This window comes from Corylus avellana, chromosome 2 (genome assembly GCF_965113065.1).
Source record: "Corylus avellana chromosome 2, dhCorAvel1.hap1.2, whole genome shotgun sequence".
Taxonomy (NCBI): Eukaryota; Viridiplantae; Streptophyta; class Magnoliopsida; order Fagales; family Betulaceae; genus Corylus; species Corylus avellana.
In genome coordinates, this window is record NC_142491.1 from 23,707,557 (window position 1) to 23,728,426 (window position 20,870).

General features: G+C 35.5%; 2 pseudogenes; one reads left to right on the forward strand and one right to left on the reverse strand.

Moving 5' to 3' along the window:
* Positions 1-781: 781 nt before the first annotated feature.
* On the reverse strand, positions 782-20,448 carry LOC132168153 (uncharacterized; annotated as a pseudogene).
* On the forward strand, positions 11,308-19,145 carry LOC148587526 (uncharacterized; annotated as a pseudogene).
* Positions 20,449-20,870: the final 422 nt, after the last annotated feature.

Sequence of the window (20,870 nt, forward strand, 5' to 3'; positions counted from 1 at the left end):
AAAATAATAATCAACGGAAAATATTTCAGTTTGACTAAAAGAGTCTTTTTAATCTTTGTAAAATGATTTTTATTTTTAAAATTCGTAACCTATTTTTCAAGTTTGAGCATCTCATTCTCAAACTTCGCTAGGACCCCACCAAGACTTCACAGAGCTACTGTCAGGACTCGGTTGCAGCACTACCAGAACTCGGTCACAGCACTGTAGATATAGCTTAGGAGTGTAGGGATGCGAGTAATGCCATTTTTGCTCAATTAAATTGAGATGGTTCAATATCATTTTGCTTTCTACAGTATATAGTTTAAGGATTAAATCTTTTTTTTTTTTTCAAAATATTAAATTTAATTTCTTTCATTTGCGTTAATTAAGTAAAATACTTCACAAAAAATTTGAATCAGTCAAGTGAATACTGTCAAAGCTTATGATCTAATTAAATTATATATGTATGAAATAGTTCAGATGTTCACATATTTTCTTCATTTCTAAGTCGAATAATTAAGATATGGACTTTATTGTTTATATCAACCAATAATTATTACTTATTAATTCTATGAACCTTATAGCCTGGGACACTAATACCCTTGTGGCCTAATGAAACTTCTTTTTCTTTTGAAGGTGAAGTCTCATGCAGGAATAGGGTCGACACTTATTTAGAGAAAATATATTGGGTTAAGAAGTAATATATCCTTTGTCAAAGTAACCAACAAATTTGAAAATTAAGAAATAAAAAGCGTAAAAACATCAAATGCATTAGCAACATGAGCCAACTACTGAAAATTCTTCAGTGATCCATCATATTAACGGAACTCAAACGCTTCATTATTTTCTTATTTAAGATACCGGGTCCGTAAGTTGTAATGGCCATGTTGACAAGAAGTGGGAATTGCATCCATATGAACAGGGTGACAAGAACACTTGCCAAACAAATGGCCGGAATAAAAATCCATGAATTTTCACGTAACATAATTAAAAGAGCAGCATAAAATGCTATCATCATGATTGCAATGGAGAAGAAGAGAGTCGAAAGACCTATTATCATATTTGATGGCAAGGATTTCAAAAAATCTTTCTCTGAGTAACGTGACGTAAGAATTCCCAAAAACATTAAGACTGGGGTTGAAGAAGAAAATAGCGATATAGAATCGGATATTATGAAGAACATAAACAGTTTGTCCTTCAAGAACATTGGGAATCCTGTATTTTGGTTATTACCGCCTGGAATAGTAAAGGCTACAACAAACATAATTGTGACAATAAGAGCACCTACCACTGTACAAGAAGTTGTTGTGCTCTTCATCCATTTCTCTCCCTCTTTCATCAATTTCTCGTGGCTTTCCGTAAACAATTCTCTGGGAGTTTTACCATTTTTGTTTTTTTCTTCCTTATGATAGGGATAGACAATGCTCTCCACTGCCTACATTTGCTAAACTAATCTTATAGATAAAGGCTACCAAAATATAAATAAAATTACACTTAGTCAATATTCATATCATATTATGAGCGAGAATTTTATTCCTTGATAAAAGAAATAAATATAGTGTTGTAGTAATTGAACGTCCTTAACATAACCTATAAATAAAGAACTTTTGTATGAGAATAAATGCATAATTAGACATTAATTAAAAGAAACTTCTCTCTCTAAAATTTAACTTCGATCAGCATTTATGTAGCTAGTGATTTCTGTTTCAAATCAAGATCCAGCATGAACAGAAATGAGTAAAGGTATGTCTAAATTATTTTCCACTGCATATTCTTATGAATTTATGTTTTAATATGATGTATCACCTTCATTCACTCTCCAAGTGCCACTCCCTCGCCCAATAACCCATTCTCTCTCCCCTCTACGCCGTTGCTCAAAATTCAAGCTTTTGAGGAGGTAGTACTATTCAAAGTCCTAATAGAAGCCTTATCGTTCCTAAAAGTCCTATTGTATCCTTGTTTTCAAATCACAATTTTACTTTCCTACATGCCATTCTATCTTGTTTCCGAATCAGATTGGGTGGAGTGGATTGGATTTAGAAGCCATTGTATGGGTATGTACTAAGTTTCATAGTTGATATATATGTTAGTGTACAGTTTTAGAAAGTTCCAGTACTAAAATTCCATGTGGTGCTGGGAGATGTAGCATATTATGATACTTGGGATTGGGCTAAGACGCTAAGTTGTGAAGATATTGTATGAGCATTTTCTAAGTCAAATTTTAGTTGTATTTTAGGCCAAATTAACTAAGTAATATAAATAAAATTAGTGAGCTCTAATAATTAGTATTTTTAGGCATCACGTAGTTGTGTTTAACGGAGTCATCATATCTAGTTTTAGAATCAATATAGTAATGCCATATGGACACTGGTACTGTAGCACAGCACATTTAACATGAACCTTTAAAATGGCTTCAAGCATTTGTATGGGAGATAATGATTCCTTGGATTGGATTGTACGGGTGTTGTATTTAGGGGTACATTAACATTGACTTGTCCTCAATATGTATACCACAAACAAGATTATTATAAAGTGAGGGAGGTACCTTATATCATTGTAGTTTGCTTTACATTTGAAAAGCTGCACCAACGGTGCGATTAACCAAAGTAAAAGGTGGCAACTTCCCTGCCATCTGTAATATGTTATTGCCTTGTATATCACGGTCCCATGTTAGCATCTTCAACCCATCAACCCCACATATAAGGCTAAATATTTTAGCTTGACAATGAAAGATAGCTGCCCATAATGCATTTGAAAAACGTTTATCATCACTGCAGCTTGACACAAGTAGTACTTGTGGGCTTTCTTTGGCTATTTTATCAACAAATTTTAAATTCCCATTCTTGATAGCATAGAAGATGGCATCAGAACTTTTACTGTCCCACCACTGTACACTATATGAAATTAAAAACTGCTTGCACATGATGCCCAGAAGTTCATTGGCTTGGACATGGATCAACTTCATGTCATATAAATCCTTGATACTTTTGTCAATAATCAAATCAATGCCAATTTAACCATATTAAACTATAAATAAAATAGACAAATAAAAAAAATTCAAAAAGTTAATAAAGAATTAATCGAGTGGATGCAATTTCCTTTGTTTGTATTTGCTCAAAGAAAAAAAAAAGAAAAAAAAAAAGTACACCAAATATTTTAAGGAGCTTCAGAACTAGTTGGCACAACATAGCTAACACTGCAAAATAAAAGTAAAATTTGCTCAACCATAGACATTAAAAAATCACTATTTACACAAAATGAACAATATGTTTATTATTCAAAATAGAACCGACCAATGTGCAAGTGTTCAAAATTATATTTACTTTTTCTAACAAATTAAAATATCTAAATAACCTCAAATTTTGCCTGCAAAGGAAGCATATATAGGAAGAGATTAAATCTATCAACACATTTGATAAAATGGTGGCATGAAAAATTATTGAGAAGTGCAATAGAAACAAAATATCCTGATGTCATTAAATTGATTAAAGTACCCTTGTAAAGTACTCTCTTTTTTCATGTTTGAACCATAAAAAGGACAATTTGGACATTTCCCGTCCAAAAATTATACTATGTGTCATGCGCTTTTTTCCAATATTTTTGTCATCGGTGGAAGTTGGTTGGAGCCTGGAGGGGAAATCAAATATTCGTTGAATAAGAATAGAAGAAAAAAAAAAAAAAAATTAGTTGAATCCAGCTTGCCAAGTCACATCTTCTGACCAATTTCACTTTCCAATGCATCATTCATTTGAATCATTTCCTTCAATTTTCCTTCTTAATGCATCAATCAAAGAGTTTATCTCTTCTATCTCTTATCTTTCTTCTCAACTCTACAGTCTACACTACATCATCTACAAGACTACAACACACACCATTATTATTATTATTATTATTATATATGTACGTTTGAGAAGACCTTTCATTAATTAAAAATTGTTACATGGATTAAAATATTTATAGATTTATTATGCAGTGAAAGCAAAAGGAAAAAGGCCTTTTTTTTTTTTCCTTGAAATCCTTAATTTCATGAAAAGCAAAGGACAATACTTAACGAAGCTCGCTTTTATTAATAAAATAGTTAAATTTCATATGAAGTTAATTAAGTTGAATTTAGTCATCTAATTAATATTCTAACAAAAATTAATTAAAAGAATTATGATCAAAGTAATTTATGCATTTATATTGTCAACAGAGAAAGAAAGATAGCTATTCAATTATTCTTAACTCTGATAGAAGTGAATCATGGGTTTTTTTTTTTTTTTTTTTTGACATGTTCGCATAAGAGGGAGAGAGAAATTTGAACTAGTGATCTCTGCTTCATTAGGCATGATCTCAACCGATTAAGCAACCTCTCGGAGATAATGAATCATGATTTTAATTATCATTTAAAGTAATTATGACGAGAAAAAAAAAAAGAAATTTCTTAGGGAATTAAAGAGAGTTTAGGTACCAGCATACTTGATTCAAGAATTTTTATTGAATTACTTTGGCGTTTTTTCAAGCTTTGATTAATATTCAAACAAATTTTCTTAATGGCACGAGCGGGTCAAATGTGTATACCTTCCACTCAAAAAGGTCAATGAATCTCAAGTAAGAAGTCAGTGTTACAGTTCAAGTGTCTCGCATGAGCAATTTAATTTCTTTAGAGCAACATAAAAAGATTAAATAAATAACTAATAGACCTCTTACATTTGGCTTTGCCCTATATATTGTCTATATAGATGTACTACCTCTCAAGGTGGAGTAGCTTGTCTACTCAGTGCTTTGATGAGGCTAATTAATCCCAATAAAGTCTAATGAAAAGCAAAGAAAAAATGAATTGTACTAACACTTGTACATCCATCGTTTCCGAAGCACCAGCCAATTTTCACTTGGAAATGTGAAATGTCTAGAAACGCATGCATACAATGGTCTAGAAACCAATGCATACGAAGCGCTACAATCATAATTGTCCCTAGCAAACACCAAACTTGGACAACGCTCAATTAAATCCAAAGCAATATCTGTGGTGTTGAAAAAAATGAAAAAAGAACAAAAAGATAAGTATATATATTGAGAAGATTTTGAAATATTATTCGAAATAGTGGACCAACAGATAATTAGACCAAGAGTTGTTACCTAAATTTCGTTTGTCTATAGCCTCACAACAAAGTGTAGCACCGCTTCAACCTTTTTCTGGCTTTAGATCTTCCTTTGGAGTGAGAGAATAGAGATAGCGAACCAATTTTTCATGCCCAAATAAAAGAGCCGTAACAACCGAAAGTCCATATGAAGAACTTTTAATGCTGACCAAGTTCACGTTCTTTCTAAGCATGCACTCTGCCATTCGGTAGTTTTGCTTATAAATTGTATACACTAGAGCTGTGTCACCCTTATTATTTGTTACTTCCAATTCTTGTTCCGACATTATCACCACTAACTTCTCCACTATATGCTCATGCCTAGCTTGAATAGCAACGTGAAGAGCCGTATTGCCTTCTTTTGTGATTTTCAAACCTACAGAACCGGGATGGCACATCAGGAATTCCTCTACAGCGTTCCAATCACCATTTCGCACAACCTTTTCGAAGTCCTTTTTGAAGGCCTCATGGTCAACATTGATTTGATTCCAATTTTGCGCAACCTTTAGGAAGGCCTCACGGTCAACATGAATTTGGTTCTATTATGAAATTAATATGTAAAAGGTGATTAGAATTAGAATTAGTAGCAACAAGAACTGAAGCATGCTATTGCCACGTCAAGCCAACTCATCACATGTCTGCCTACAACTTCTTTATAACAACATAGGAAATTTAATTGGAGGGAAAATTCTTATTATATTTTATCTGGACTAAAATTTTTGCAGAAACTATTTTACTAATTGATTCAAAGTTTATATTTTACTATAAAATTCATGAGCTCACTAATTATATTTTACTAGATAATTATTCATTACCCGACCATAAAACCAGGGAGAAACAACTGTAATAAAGATTTTAATAAAAAAATATATTATAAAATTTTAAAATAGTATTTTTAAAATGCGAAGAGTGTAACAACAAAGAATCAATAAAAATGCAATGTACGCAACACATAAATACAACTGAATGATTTTCAACAAATCAGATTATATTATGAGCTTATGATTTTCAACTTGTGTAATAAGTAATCTTCATGGTGAAACCCCAAGTGTTACTGATTATAGGAATCGTCATTAAATTGTTTACAAAGTTGCCTGGAGGCGCTGCTTGAGGCCTTCAAACACTACACACTCTCTTTCATGAAACCATGATAAGGTTAAATTACCATCGTATCTAAACCCATGGTTAAACAAAATATCTCCTCTTCAAGTTCTAGTATATAGGAGTTTGTTTGCCAACCCCATCTCTTTTCTTTCTCCCTAAAAAGCTAAAAAAATTAATAAAGAATTTTTTTTCACAATACACTAAATATCACATCAAAATACTATTTCAACCAAAACACAAAAAACACATCATATGATCCTCATTTCATCCCCAAAACTAATGTGACATGCATCGCTCTCATAATAATTAGTGCATAAAAATTGATTTTTTTCATTGGTGAACCACCCTACTTCAATTTAGAGGATGAGAAAGTGATAATGAGATGACTAATAGAATTACTCTATCAGACAGCACCAAAGCTTCCTTTAACTAACTTTTGATGGGTCATGGTTTTAGGGAAAGCTTCCAAAATTTAAATAGTTCTTTTTATTTTTTTATTTTCTTGGGAGCTAGTCTCTACATTTTACCTAACCTTTTGAATTTTTTTTTTTAATAAGTATTCTCTAGTAGAATTCATTTTTATTATACATTAAGATTTGTTGGGAAAATTGATAATTAATTGACAACCAATTTTCTACAAGCCATTTAAGCAAAAGACAAGTTTGGAAAGAAAACACATGAGAACACACACCAATCATACACGTACACAAAGAGTTTACGTGGTTCGGCAATATGCCTACGTCCACAGGGCGTGATCCGATCTCATTCTTTACTATTGAGAAATATTGAGTACAATGGTACAAGCCTGAACCGCTCAAGTTTAATATCCCAAACCTAAGCCCTTAACCCTTTGTACACTCCACTCAACTGTCCCTCTCAAATACTCACTAAAGAAAAACTCTTTACACTTTGTAAATGCCACAAAGTGCTATCACCAATTTGAATTTTTCGGATCCCCACTTAACCAAGGAATGCATATCCTTTTATAGAGGCTTAATCACGAAAAAAGAGGAGAAGCAATTCTAATCCAATTGTTGCTAGGAAAACGAAACCATCATGAATACAAAGTCTTTTCTATGATGAAGATAAGCATTGTGGCCCACATGTTTATCCACACACGTTTTCTCCAAAAATCCAATTCCAAGTTGTTCTTAGACTCTTTTTAAAACTAACATTATTTTCTTATAGATAAATAGGACTTGATCCCACCAACTTGAATATTGATATTTTTCAGCAATTATCTTCACACTTGGTGACAATTTGAGTCATTATCAACAAGATTAATGTTTGAACATGTGCATTGGAGAGAGAGAGAAACCTACCAAAGTATCCCAAGCTTCTTTTGCAGTACTAATATTTTTAATACTAGAAAATGCGTTTGTTTCATATGAAATATGGATAACATGTACTGCTGTGAAGTTCTTCTTGCTCCAAGCCTGTGACATCCCACATCGCCTGAGTATGGAGATGGGGATGTACTTAAATATATACTACACCCTTAATGACAACAATGCGTTTTAAAGCCGTGATGGTCATGATTCCATCAGAACTCCGCAATTAAGCGTGCTTCTACAAGAATAGTACCAAGATAGATGACTTCCTAAGAAGTCTGGTTTAGGGAAGCCAAAAGTGGACAATATTGTGTGTCATTGGGGTGCGGTGTTAGAAATGATATAAGAGCCATTGCCCAGCCTAAGATGGGGGGAGTGTACACAAGCCTATGAAGGTCGCTAGCGGGCACTCGCTAGGACGGACGCTAAGAATGGGCTAATCCCATGAGAGTCGCCAACGGGGATGCTGGGTCCTAAGAGGGGGTAATTGTGACGTCCCACATCGCCTGGGTATGGAGATGAGAATGTGCTTAAATGTATACTACATCCTTAATGACAACAACGCGTTTTAAAGCCGTGATGGTCATGATCCCATCAGAACTCCGCAGTTAAGCGTGCTTCTACGAGAGTAGTACCAGGATGAATGACCTCCTAGGAAGTCTGATTTGGGGGAGCCTAAAGTGGACAATATTGTGTATCATTGGAGTGGGGTGTTACAAAGCCTTAAAAGCAGCTTCATCATCTTCTTGTATAGGAGGTTTAGTGGTTCCTTCAACTATGTCCCAAAGATCATGGGCCATCAAATTGTCTTTTACTTGAACACTCCAATCCACATAATTATATTCCTCAAGAACCTGAATAACATCTGCACTCAAAGTCATCTTTGTTTGAGCCTGCATATGCATTAATGAGAGAGAGAGAGAGAGAGAGAGAGACTTGAGCTAGTATTTTTAGGGAGGTACTTTTTTGCCGAAGTATTCCATGCAACTTTAGCGGAGCTAATCTCCCTAATCTCAAATAATGTGTCCAGTTCGCATGAATTCTAGATCACATGTAAAGCCATAGAATTCCTCCAAGCATGGACAATAGTGTAATCATCTTCAACTATGTCCCAAAGATCATGGGCCACCAAATGGTATTTTACTTGAACACTCCACTCCACATAATTATCTTTGTCAAGAACTTGCGGAACAACTGCACCCAAAGCTGTCTTTGTTTGAGCATGCATGTGCATTTAAGAGAGATAGAGAGACATGAGCTAGTACCTTTAGGGAGGTATTTTTTTGCCAAAGTATTCCATGCAACTTTAGCGAAACTAATCTCCCCAATCTCAGAACATGTGTTTGGCCGGCATGAATTCTTGATCACACGTAAAGCCATGGAATTCTTGTCGCTCCAAGCCTTGAAAGCAGCTTCATCATCTTCTTGCTTAGGAGGTTTGGCGGTTGCTTCAATTGTGTCCCAAAGATCTTTAGCCATCAAATAGGTTTGTACTTGAATACTCCATTTCACATAATTACACGATCCCTCAAGATATTTAAGAACAACTACACCCAACGCATCCTTTACTTCCATGTTTAATCTATCGGTACGTATATACAAATGGTGTTAAGATCTAGTGAAAGACAATTAGAGGAAGATTGATGATAAAATATTTGTTGGGAAATACCAACTTCAAACCGTTATATAAAATGTCCTTATGGGCTAAAAAGACATATTTATCATATTTTAACCTTACCTCAGATTCCGGAGCAAAGAAAATTAATAAATATAGAGTGCAAGGGAAAATAAATGAAAGCCATTATGTTTACCTCTTGGACAAGAATCACTTTTTCTTTAGGAGTTTGCATGCGTTGGAGACCAAAGAACCAAAAGGGGGTTTTTTTTTTTTTCCTATAAGTAATTAACGTAGGTACTACTCTTTCTTAGTGCACAAATTTTATATCACGTTTGAATGAGATATTTAAGCTCAAAGTATAAATGAAAGTTATCAATTTTAAAATTAATATTATATGTTTAGGCATCTAAAACTGTAAGTTCAAATTCTATATGAAAACAAATCCTACCAACGTAACCATTCTCATCATGGAAATTAACATCATTGTTCACATTGTCATGATCAGTACTACTTTTGTTGCTCTTCTAAAAATAGTGGATTTTTTAATTATTTTATCCTTACTCACCTAGTAAGCCAAAAACCTTACAATGAGATAATTTAATTATAGGGAAAAATATAAAAAAGCCCCCCAAACTACCAGCCGTTTTCGATTTAGCCCCCTGATGTTCTAAAAGTCATAAAGTAGCCCCCTAAACTACCAAACTGTTGCATTTTGGCCACTCCATTAGTCAACACCGTCAGTCTGGACGGAAACTACAAAACAACGTCGTTTGGCTACGGTTAAGTTACAAAAATGCCCTTCTATATATATATATATAAGGGGGAGCAAAACGGTGCCGTTTTGCTTAGGGTTAATAGAACCCATTTGGCCTTCTCGATCAGTCCCACGCAGACATCGCCCCCCCTCCCCCTCACGCACGCCGTGGCCGATTCGCTTCTCCATGACCAGTACTCCGGTGATCCAGCCCCTCACGTTGAGCGTCCGTCGTCCCGTCGTCACGCCATCGTCTTGCAAAACCCAAAAACCCAGAAATCATTCCGTCCAAACAGCCCAATCGGATCTTCCCGTTGTCACGCCGTGGTCCTACAAAACCAAAAACCCAGCAGGTCGTGCCATTCGTCCCCCTCAACTCCGATCGTCCCCTCGTCACGCTGTCATCCTGCAAAACCGAAGAAGCCACAAATCTTTTCCTCCAAACAGCCCAATCGGTCACTGAAGGTAACCCATTGAGTTGTTCCTATTTCTTTTTGGGTTTGTGGAGAATGATTTTGGGCGTTTTGCAGATGTATTGATGGTCTGATTTAGTGTGAAGAAAGATTGACTTTATAGTGTCCGAAAGTGATATGGGTCCCTATGTTTTTGTATATTTTTTTCCTTGTCTGTAGACCCATTGTTTTTTTCTGTATAATATAATATTTGAAGTTATTGGTTGATGATGAGTTTATTGTCTGCTTATTGGCGGATGGGTTGGTTGTATGATTTGTTTGGGGGCATTCTGCCTTCCCTTTTTTTCTGTGGTCCCCTTGTTGTAATGCATGCCATGCATGCCATCTGTGGTCCTTTGTTGTCTGCTATAAAGGAAAAAGAAAGAAAAATGTGAACAAACTCTGTGGTCCCCATGGGCTAATCGAAAATTAACAAAAAAAAATAAATGAAATTGTCCAAATGCAGCGCACCCACCTTGCTTCTTTCAACCTATGGACGGACCGGCATTTTATTTAAAATGCACTCCCAAATGAGGAACTTGCAACAAATTTAAATTTAAATTTATTTATTTAAGAACACATATTTGGCTTGCAAAATCTTAAATGAACTCCAATAGAAAGTAGACATTAACAAAGAACCTTAGCAGTTGTATATATTTTGGCACGAGAAGGGAAAATTATTCTTGGCCCACCCTCCCCCCAACTTACACATTGTTTACAAAAGCACTATCAAACTTTAGAAAGCGATAATCAACCTTCCACTTTGTGAAACAAAATTGTGTGGTCATTTCGTAACATAAAAAAGTTATCTTGACAAAAATATGTATCGCACTTAGTTAATTTGTACTCTTTATTTTTTTTTATCGCACATATAAAATCACGATAATTAATTTATTTTATAGTGTGGAGTAACCCTACATCCCATTACTATTTATGAAATCCATCCGCAATGGGTGACGTGGATGTAGCATTACTTTGCATTAAATGGTAATAATGTATCTCTATTTTTTTTTTTTTCCTTCTTCTCCTCCCTTTTGAATAAGCAAAGACGCAAAACCAAAGCACATGTGAATGCCACCAAACCCTCACACATTTGAATTGAAACTACATGCTCGGTTTTTGTATATAGGCACAGTAATAAAAAACCATAAAATTCGGGTAGGGTGTATTCAATTCTAGAGCCATTAAATTTATAACTTGTTTTTTTACTTGTATGTTTTTCCCTTTTTCTGTGGTCCCACATTTATGCAGTGGTCAATGATAAAATAAGTAGGAATACCTATGGCTCGGGTGTATACGGTTTTGTGGTCCCTATGAAATAACGCCGTATAAAATAATGTCATATCAAATACTCATATGATCATATAAAGTTGCATGTGCCTTTATAATTAGGTGTACATAATTAATGAACATATATTGTCTAGATTTGTTTCCGGGATGTTCCTTTACTTTATATTGAATGCCTTGTACAATTTAACTTTAATTATTATTTTTATTTTTCTTGTAAAGTGACTTTAATTAATTGAAACCAAGGTTAACGCTGTACTTAATACTTGTTGATATTTACTTAAGCTCAAGACAATATATATATATATATATTTTATTGAGTTGTTAATTTTCATTAATTCTTTTATTGTGTAGGATGACTATACGAGAGCTTGTGTTTGAGATGCATTACGGTGGTAAGATTAATAGGGGGTTTATGTGCACATATGTGGGGGGTGACGTAGATGTGCATGATGAGACGTATGACGAGGATAAGTTGTCATTTTTTGAGATTGAGGGTATAGTAAAAAAATATGGATACAAGTCAGGGGATTTGGTGTATTACTTAGAGCCAGGTTGTAGTTTTCAAGGTGGTTTGAAATTAATTTCATCAGATCATAATGTCTTGAAAATGGTTGCTGCACATAAAGGGGTACCGGTTATTGAGTTGTATCTTGTGTCATTTGATGAGCCTGCAGTTAATGATGATAAATATGAAGACGACAATGATGATAATGATGGTGAACATGGTGAAAATAGTAGGATTGATCGAGATGATCCTTATTGGGAAGAAGTTTTCGAACCGGACTTGTTTGATGAAGATAACAACCTCCCTGGGCCATCCATGGCAGGGGGAAATGTTGAGGAGGGTGGTGTTGAGGGTAATGAGGAGGGTAATGAGAGTGATGATGGGGATGAAGATAATGATGAGGAGGATGAGAATGATGAGGTGGCGCAGGATGATAACCAAAATGCAAATGTAAGGGGAGCTGGAAAAAAGAGTGGAAGGGGTAAGTGCTATGGTGATGAGATTGAGGATGATGATGCAAACTCTACCACGGCCCGAAGTGACATTCTTGTATCCCCTCCTATAAGTGATGAGGAGAATGAGGTTTCATCTGTTGCCAGATTTGTAACTAGGCGAACAGAGTTTCAACAAACTCACATGTCGAATCCACAGTTGAGTAATGGCCAGATGTTTCCCTCAATCAAAGTCTTTAGACAAGCAATTAGGGAGAACAATTTGAAGAAAGGTAAGGATATAAGGTTTTAAAAAAATTACCTGGCCAAATGTATTATCGTATGCAGGGATCCAGGTTGTAGGTATCGGGTCTACGGTCGTAAATGCAAGGATCAAGATTCATTTGAAATTAGATCTATACAAGACAAACACACTTGTACAAGGCAGCATAGGAATTCGATTGTGAAATCTAGATGGATTGCTGATAGACTTATTGATAAGTTTAGAGTGCAACCTAACATGCCGTTGAAGGCAATTCTTGGGGAAGTGAAGGACAAGTGGGGTGTTGATGTTAATAAATGGCAATTGTATAGGGCTAGAAGAATTGCAAAGGAAATGCTTCATGGCAAAGACAAGCTGCAATACAAGAAGCTTTGGGATTATTGTGAAACCGTTAGACAAACAAATCGGGGCAGTTGTGTCATGATGAAGGTTGATAGACCTTTACCTAACCATCCGACATGTTTCCAAAGGTTGTATTTCTCATTGGCTGCTATGAAGAAAGGTTTTCGAGCTGGTTGTAGGCCTATCATTGGGTTGGATGGATGCTTTTTGAAGGAGACTTATAAGGGACAGCTTTTGTCGGCCATTTCGAGGGATGGCAATAATAACATGTACCCAGTGGCACTTGCAGTTGTTGAGGCAGAAACCAAAGACAGTTGGATATGGTTTCTTGAGACTTTGGTCTCAGATCTTGGCACCCCTCCTGCACAAGGTTGGACATTCATTTCTGATCGTCAAAAGGTAACTATATTATAAGTTCATTAGGTTCATTTGTTTTTGTTTTTCATTGTTTTCATCAAAAGATAACCAAGTGTTGTTTATTACTCATTGTGGTTGTAAGGGCTGCAACCAGCGTTTGATGTGGTGCTTCCTGGGGGTGACCATCGGTTCTGTGTGAGGCACTTGTATGCGAACTACAGAGATGCAGGTCATCGTGGTCTTGCGTTGAAAGACAAGTTATGGGCTGCGGCTGCAGCATACATTGAAGCTGAATTCCATAAGGAAATGGATGAATTGAAGCATATAAGTGAGGATGCATACAACTACTTGTCAAATGTTGACCCAAGCTCATGGTCCAGAGCTTGGTTCAATACATTCTCGAGGTGTGATCTACTTGTCAACAACCTCTCTGAGTGCTTCAATGCTTACATCCTGAATGTGCGTGACCTGCCGATCATATCGATGCTGGAATTCGTAAGGAAGAAGTTGATGAAGAGATATCAAACGAAGAGGGATGGCATCCGCACCATGATTGGGAGGCTATGTCCAAGGGTTGTTGCCAAATTGGATGAAATTGAATAGGTTGCTGGGCATTGCTACAGTACATATGCTGGGACTGGATTATATGAAGTCACACATAATAATAAACAATATGTTGTGAATTTGTTGAGGAAAACTTGTGGCTGTAGACAGTGGGACATGACAGGAATCCCATGTGCACATGCAATGTCAGCAATTTGGTTTTTTAACGCAAACCCCGAAGACTATGTAGATGATTGGTATAGTGTTGAGATGTATAAAAAAGCCTACGATGACATTGTGTATCCAATGCACGGAGAGGACCAATGGGTGAAGACTAACTACGACCACGTGGATCCCCCCATAAGTAGAATACAACCAGAGAGGCCGAGAAAAGTAAGGACAAGGGGTCCAGAAGAGCCGGTTAACCAATACCGTATGAGGAAGGGTGGAGTGAGGATGAGATGCGGCAAATGCAGAGGGGTTGGACACAATAGCAGAACATGTCCACGAAACAAAGTAGAGGCGGTGAATTACAATAGAGGAAGCAGTAGTGCTAGACAACATGAGCTGACTTACTACATGTTTTGTATTATTATTATTTTTATTTTTTTAATATATTGTATTATGTTAATATTTGACAAGTTTATTATCATAGGTACAAGATGGTAGTGGTCGAACTGTACATGGTCAGAACCCAACTCCCCAGCCAACCATTGAGGCTGAAACAGTAAGTGATAAACTGTTTATAGGTCATTACTCATGACAATTAGTTCATTACATTTGATTTACCAAGTTTACATCATATCTGCAGGTTTCGCAAGAGACTGGTGCATCCTCTATAGGTAGAGGGAGTACTAGGGGTAAGGGTAAGGGTAGGGGTAGAGGTAGAGGCAGAGGTCAGTTTCAACCTACCCCAGAAGGGTCTACTAGACTGCAAAGGGGTGGACCAAGGACTAGGCGAGGGCCTACTGGAGTGCATATTGGTGGACCAAGGACTAGGGGTGGAGGTAGAGGTCAGTTTCAGGGTACTGTCCACACAGTCAGATTATATGGGCCTTCTCAACATCAAACACTACAGTCGCAGGGCAATGCTAGTGTGAGCAAACTATTTATAACATTATCTCATTGTGGTGCATTTTGATTTTGGATCACAATGAAATGTTGTTTCAATATTTCAATTATAATAGTATCTCAACTATTTAATATTGTACTTATAAAATGTTACATAGTTTCAGGGTACTGTCAACACCATAAGGTTGTATGGACCACCTAATATACAGTCCGCACAGTCAAAAAGGAATGCTAGTGTTAATGTGAGTACTTCAACCCACTTGGTGTTTCTTTTGTTAAATTATGATACACTTCAATTCAACTTGACGAATGATGTTAATTAAATGATATTATTTTTATGTTTAGAAGAATCGATACAGTTTGGCACGTGGATTATTATAGTTTGGGTTGGATTTTTTTTTGTTTTGTTTTGAAGAGCATGAATGAAGTTAATGAAAGCTCCCAACAAAAAATTAGCTTGAATATATCGTTTAAAGTGTGTACGTTTAACAGGTAAAATGAAAATTAGGTGGTTAATGTGGTTAATGTGGTAGGAGGCTGTTTGTGTGATTTATGCAGGTGTGTACGTTTAACAGGTAAAATGAAAATTAGGTGGTTAATGTGGTTAATGTGGTAGGAAGCTGTTTGTGTGATTTATGCAGATGATTACCGATGATGTAATGTAATCATTAATAGAGACTTTGATATTTAGTTGAAAATTTTCTGATTTTGCCTATTTTTGTTTATGTGATTTTTCAATTTTGATAAGTAGATGTTACAGTGAAGTGACGTTTTGATAAAGATCTTACAGTGCAGTGACATTCTATTTTTTTTTTTTTTGTGATTTTTCAAATTTTTTTTTTTTAATGTCACACGACTCTCAATCGACACGTTAATTTTTTATACAATTTAGAATATGAATTGTATATAAGGAATGCTAATGTGAGCCCATACTTGTCGACGCAGGAACATGGAACATCGCAACCAGAAGGGTCTGCTCAACCAAGTGGAGCTTCTCAGCCTTCTCAACCACAGTTGGGGCGTACTACTGCATGTACATCAACGCCTGCAAGAAGAGGTAAAACTGTTGTACATACCATGCAGAAGGCAATTGCAGTAATGGAGGATAACAAGAGAAAAAGGAAGAAGCCAGATTGGCAAAAATATTAGATCCAAGGAAAGGGATTACTACAAAGACAATTGGTCATTTTGGATGTGTATATATATATATATATATATATATATATATATATATATATATATGACATTGTATATATATGGTTGATGCTACAATTTGATTTGATCATTTTGAATGTGTAATATATATATATGGGTAATGGCAAACACATTTACATTGTCAATGCTACAATTTGGTCATTTTGGATGTGTAATATATATATGGTTAATGTTTAGACGCATTTACAACTTATTATTTGTGATAGAAAATTGAACTTGAACTTAATTTCCCAAAATCATTTCCTTATATCATGAACATACTCTTGACTACAATTGCACAGGAAAAACACCAATTAGACCAGTATTACGTGTAAACACTGCTTTGAAGAACACAAGCAATACAATTCAGTTGGAATAGGTGAATGTACAAACAATTGAAACTCCTCAAATTGTCATATCAGGAAATTGAAATCGAAACATCTCAAACATATAATTACTAAGAGATAGGTTTCGTACTTCAATACAACCCACTAACTAATAGTCCTTAAACTACATAGGTTTCTCCCTCTCACGGCAACATTGCCCTACTAATAGTGCAGTAACGTTTCTCTCTATCATTAACAAAACAAGACAACAACAAAAAAGCTAAGATCAAACAAGTGGCCAATGACATCCTTAAGTTTTTTTCGATGCTACTGTTTTTGCACTTTTCAACAGCAATCTGCAACGTCAACTTCGCCAGTTCAGTTTCAAAACCTTTCTTCTGATAAGCTATTTGGGCATTGAACTGTGACACAGGGAGCATAGCTTCTTCGTCAACTCACATAAAATAATCACAACCACGATCACCTTCACTCTGCATATTTGGTAAATGAGAATTACTAACCAATTCACAAACATAGTGTAATATAATTTAGTGCTAACTGAAAAACAATGGGTTCTTCAAAGTCATCTACTAATAATTTATTTTTTCAAATAGTTTAAAGCTTATAGTTTATATTACTTCATTTAAATATACAGATAATGGGTTCTTCATAGTTTATATTACTTCATGTAAATATACAAACAATGGGTTCTTCATAGTTTATATTACTTAATTTAAATATACAAATAAGTTCAATATAAATTCTCACCCAAATAAATATTCCAATAGGTTCACATTTGATGAGTGCCACTCATACAATTGTGGATATTCTAATCTTTTTTCTCCTCACGGCCACAGAACTAAAAAACATGGAACATGTCACCTCAACTAATAACATTTAGAATGTGAAATTATAACGTAGGATTAATGACCACAAACCAATTTGGTAAAATATATATATATTTTTTACTTGATTAATGAATGATGATCCTTACAAAAAAAAAAAAAAATTAATGTCTCCTCAAACAATGGAGTTCTGCATGAACTATTTTAGCACTCCGTTTCCAAAAGTAAATAGCATTTATTGAGCACAGGCAATAGCAATAATTGAGCATTTGGAGGAATTAAGCATTATTGTCAATTTGTTGAACATTCTCGTTCAGCAATTTTGATTGTTGTTGCCTTCATAATTCTGCAGTGTTGGGTAAATTAATAATTTATTATTTTGTTGTCAAGATGTTTAACTTTTAAACTCCATTTTTAATAATGGTAACGAAACTTCCCAGTCATTTTTTATTTACTCACCTTTCATTTTTATATGTAAATATTTGACTGGGGCTGCTATTTGTTTTGATAGCTCTACTGCTATGATTAAATGGGTTCGGCTGGACTTGATTTTGAGATTTTGGGGAGCAAAATAAAATGGAGTTTAAAAGTTAAACGTCTTCACAACAACAATTAGAATTATGAAGTCAATTCATTCAACATTTTTGAATTGACTTCAATGCTTAATTCCTCCAAATACTATTTAAACAAACGGAGAAATGAAATTCAAACCAACAATCCCACTGTACAAAATTCAAACCGATAATCACTGTACAAAATTCCCACAAATACAAACCAACAATCAATGTACAAAATTCAAACAAACGAAGAAACGAAGAAAGTAAGAAATCGAAAACCCCTAATTTTAAATCCCTAAATTCGCACATTGTATTTACCTCATCCAATAAACCTTCTACTAAGATTTTTCTGCGTGCGAGAAGTCATCACTGGTGATTCAATTCCGCACAGGCATTTCGTACACGCAGAGGTAGACTTCGCCGGTGAACTTTCCATAGACAGTACACAGCCACTCGCATCATCGTCAGCGAGCTCACTTCCAATCTTCTCCATTGTTGACGAGTTGTTGGCCGAAATCTTCACACTATAAAGTCAATCTTTCTTCACACTAAATCAGACCATCAATACATCTGCAAAATGCCCAAAATCATTATCCACAAACCCAAAAAAAAATAGGAACAACTCAATGGGTTACCTTCAGTGACCGATTGGGCTGTTTGGAGGAAAAGATTTGTGGCTTCTTCGGTTTTGCAGGACCACGGCGTGACAAGGGGACGATCGAAGTTGAGGGGGACGAACGGCACGACCTGCTGGGTTTTTGGTTTTGCAGGACCACGGCGTGACAACGGCAAGATCCGATTGGGCTGTTTGGACGGAATGATTTCTGGGTTTTTGGGTTTTGCAGGACGACGGCGTGATGACGGGACGACGGACGCTCGGCGTGAGGGGCTGGATCACCGGAGCTGTGGGCGTGGAGAAGCGAATCGGCCACGGCGTGCGTGTGGGGGAGGGGGGGAGATGTCCGCGTGGGACTGATCGAGAAGGCCAAATGGATTCTATTAACCCTAAGCAAAACGGCGCCGTTTTGCTTAGGGTTAGTTAACCCATTTGGGAGCAAAATGGCGCCGTTTTGCTCCCCCTTAAAAATATATATAAGGACATTTTTATAACTTAACTGTAGCCAAACGACGTCGTTTTGTAGTTTCCGTCCAGACTGACGGTGTTGACTAACGGAGTGGCCAAAATGCGACAGTTTGGTAGTTTAGGGGCCTACTTTATGACTTTTAGAACATCATGAAGCTAAATAAAAAACGGCGGATAATTTGGAGGGTTTTTTTATATTTTTCCCATAATTATACAAACGCAAAATTTCACAATCAAATCAAATTTTCTTATTTACAGACAAGACAGAGAAGACACATTCTCCTTTCTCTCTCCCTCTTCGCCTGTCAAACGTCCTTCTCTCCAGATAGAAGAAGCGACTTCCCCATTCCTTCTCCAGCAACATAAAAAAATTATGCTTTAAGTGAAAATTCAAGAGGAAACTTGAGAGCAAGAAGTTTGAAGGGACGGAATGGATTTGAGGTACTTCTCTTTCTCTCATTGAGGAAAATGGGTTGTTTATTATCTTCTTTGCACATATATCCTTTTGCTCCAAGACAAAGCAAAAGCACACCTTTCCTCTTTCCAGATCCATTCGGTCCCATAAGCACACAAAGTGGATTTCTTGCTCTAAAGTTTCCTCTTGAAATTTCACCACTACCCTAAGCTTAATTTTTCTGCTGGACAAGTAATATTGGGAAGTGTCTTGTCAGTAAGGGAAGAAGAAGAAGACTATTGAGTTTAAAACCACAAGTTTGGGTTAAAAGAAATTTGATTAAATCTGAGCCCTACAATATTTTAACACCATCTGTGCTGTAGTGTGATTTTTGGGGAATTCTGATACTAGAAACACATGATTTTCCCAAAAAAAAAAGAAAAAGGCATACGACGATTTATCTTTCCCTTCCTAACCCTAGGAAAACCAACCGTCATATGCCTAGCTAGAAACACAACGATTTTGTAAAATAAATTTGTATTATCGCTCCCTTTGGAAACTCTATAAGTACTCCCATATAAAAAAAAAAAAAAAAAAAAAAAAAAAAACGCAACCGTCCAAACCAAAAAACACAAATCTTATTTAAGAAAAAAAATAAAAATTAATTACTTTTTTAACAATCTTTCATCAGCAAAGTACAAAAATTACTCTGTAAAATGCGGCATTCAAGACGTAAGAGCCGCAGAACCACCAGCAAGCTCTGGTCACCAACCTCTTTCTGTCTCTCCGTTCGACAAGCTCTCGCACCGTTGACCCAAGTTAAAATATAGAGAAACAAACAACACCAGTGAGGTATTATTGAAATGAAGTATTCAAATATTATTATCTAGACAATGGATGAAAATATGAGAAAGGCAAAGTCACCTCCTTTTCTTATAATTTTGAACCCATTCCAAACAACACGTGGTGTTGTCAGACAAATTTAATACAAGCAACGTAAAGTTAAATCTCAAAAAAAAAATATATATTAAATTAAATTAATATAAAAAATAAAAATAATATTGATTTAATATTTAAATATAAAAAGGCATCTTCTAAAGTTGTCACCATTATAGAGCCATCCAGCCCTTTACCCACCACAAAACTCTGGATTCGTTTGGTAAACAGTTTAGGCAAAGGCAATTTTACTTTTTTATTTTTTTAACATTTTCTTACTTTTTACATTATATTAATTATTTCTTATTATTAGCCAAATAAAAAAATTACTACAAAATAATTTTTTTTTTTTAA